The following is a 2,485-nucleotide window of genomic DNA, read 5'->3' as shown; positions in this document are numbered from 1 at the left end:
TCTAATATCAGAACTAACATCCATTATCTCTAAAGAAATCCATGAACACCAGAATTAATTTGGCGGAAAATAAATTCGATCACTAAAATCAATTGTTTCCCCTACGTTTCAAGAAAGCCACGCATTATAAATTATTCCTAAAGGAAATAAAACCCATCACGATATAACTTATAATTTCAAATAAAATAATAAGAGCATGACGAAACAGAAAAAATCTAAAAATAAGTCGAATCAGAAAATAAGTAAAAAAAATCTGATTAGATAAAATGAAAACATAGGTAAATAAACAAATCCAAAAATCGAAAGTAAATTGTCCATATCCATAAAAAGAACTCAAAATGCAGTAACAAAAGTTGAAAGGTCTCAACATTTAATAATCTTGCATCACAAGAAAAATTGAAAAAGGGCCTTGCGAGGTCGAAACGTAAATTGGAAAAAGGCGATAGACTGGTCGGGACCTGTCTAAAAATACAAACTGGAATTGCCTCCCTCTAACGTAACTCCCCAACCCCCAAAACTTACAAAAACCAAAACTGCTTCCTCAGGGAAAACTTCTCTTATCTCGTCGATAACAAACGCGATACAGAAATTGACAAAAAGAGCGATGCGCAATTCGTGTCTCGTCGTCATCGAGCGATAGTCAGTAACCCAACGAGAATCATAACACTTGGAAACAGAGATCTAGAAACTTGAGCTTCTCGACCCCAAAAGTGCTTCCCACCCTTACACTGTATTAACTTTTTCAAGCAAATTTCCTCTCTTTAGAAAATCCGTAAACACTGGACTTGAAAATTTCGATTCCTTGTGGAAGTCAATAAAGAGTAACAAAGGTCTACAGACAAGAGTCGACAGGCCACCATTTGCTTGCTCTGAGTAATGGAGGACGAGTATTCTCTCAGCCTTTAAAATGGCTTTGTGCAATTTTCATGAGCTTTTCGTGGGATAATCAAAGACAAAAAGAGAAAAAATATACTTTAAAGATTTACCTGAACGGAAAAACATGCTTTGAGCATCGCGAGTCGCGAGGAAAAATCTCGCGCACTGCTGTACACGACGAAAAACCAGCTTGTTACCAAGTACATAAACCAACTGGGAGAGTTAGTTGGTTGGTCGCTGGCTGGCTGGGGAATGTTTCTTTCACCTCCCACCTACTTTTCTATCCTTCGATTTAGTCAGTCAAGCAGGTTATTGACCAAGTGGCGCAATCTTCCAGATATTTTGCAAAGTTTGTGAAGGATTTTGAGGTTAATTGATAATTAGCTTGAAAATTAAGAAATGAATAAATTGGTGAATGATAAAAAGACGAGATATATTGAAGATTTATCACAAGTGAGCATCAAACAGATCTTTAGTTTATCTTATATGGTTTTTAAAACTTTTTTTACAATTTAGTGGAATTATTTTCGAGTGCCACCTAACAGAGGCTACTCGAAGTTCGTAAATAAACAGTCACCTGGGAATATTGTCTAAATTATTGTTAACGTGTTAATTACCTGGAAATGAGGATATTTGTCTCTTATAAGAGTTAAGAGGGAAGCAAGAATCGCTAAGTTTGTTGTAATTATCTGTCAACGAAGTTCTTTTCTTTGTTTTTGGTGGATGTGAGTGAAAGCTTTGTCTAAAAACTGGGTTAAGAATTGAATGCCATCTGGCAAGAAATCATCGAACTTTGAACTATTTTTTAATTTTCGATAATTAATTTAAATAAAATTTAATGCCCGTGCAGCGGAAAAATACCCCCAAAGATGCAAAATAGCAGTTTTATGTAAAATTTATACCAAAGACAGTATTTTTTAAAAATTCGTTTAAGATTAATTTATTTTATTCGATATGTGACAAGTTTATTTATTATTTTTATATATTTATTATATATTATTTTATTCGTTAATTATTTGTTTGAATAATATTTTGATGTTTATTCTAGTGAATCGTGAAAAGTGACTATTTTTCGGGATAAATGATGCAATTGATGAATGTAAAAAATAATGTCTGTTTTTAACATATTTTGCAAATATATAAAACATATTTTGGAAAAAAGTGTTCCTGGGATTATTGTTACAATTAACAAATTTTAAGAATAATACTTGTGCGTTTCGGACTACATTCTGAATTTTTTAAATAATTTCAAACTGTCCTCACAAAGAAAATTGTTTAAACAGTTACTAAATATGATAAGCAAGAAATATTACTCTAGACATTTATCAACTGTATCATTTATTCCGAAAAATAATAACTTTTCAACATTTACAGGGGAAATAGTTTAAACTAATAATATTTCTTTAAACAATAGAAAGTTAGTTACGAAATACTTCAAAACTGGTCTGCACTTTTTAAATAAAAATAATTTATGCTGAAATTTTTTTTTAAATTACGGTCTTTAGAATGAATTACATAAAGGTGAGCAGATGATGAAAATTCAAAGTTATTACGTTGATTACGAAAAGTTAATAACTAGTACTTCTTTTTCCATTTTTTTTAAACCGAT

General features: G+C 31.5%; 1 protein-coding gene across 4 annotated transcripts in view; it reads right to left on the bottom strand.

The window, feature by feature from the left end:
- Positions 1 to 1,121, bottom strand: part of LOC117179400 (E3 ubiquitin-protein ligase TRIP12) — a 64,170-nt gene extending 63,049 nt beyond the window's left edge. For all 4 annotated transcript variants that reach the window (XM_033371146.1, XM_033371149.1, XM_033371147.1 and 1 more), the window contains exon 1: positions 987 to 1,121. The gene's annotated coding sequence lies outside the window, so the exon portion shown is untranslated. The remainder of the gene's footprint in view (positions 1 to 986) is intronic.
- Positions 1,122 to 2,485: the final 1,364 nt, after the last annotated feature.

This window comes from Belonocnema kinseyi, chromosome 9 (assembly GCF_010883055.1).
Source record: "Belonocnema kinseyi isolate 2016_QV_RU_SX_M_011 chromosome 9, B_treatae_v1, whole genome shotgun sequence".
NCBI lineage: Eukaryota > Metazoa > Arthropoda > Insecta > Hymenoptera > Cynipidae > Belonocnema > Belonocnema kinseyi.
This window is presented reverse-complemented; position numbering and strand designations above follow the sequence as displayed.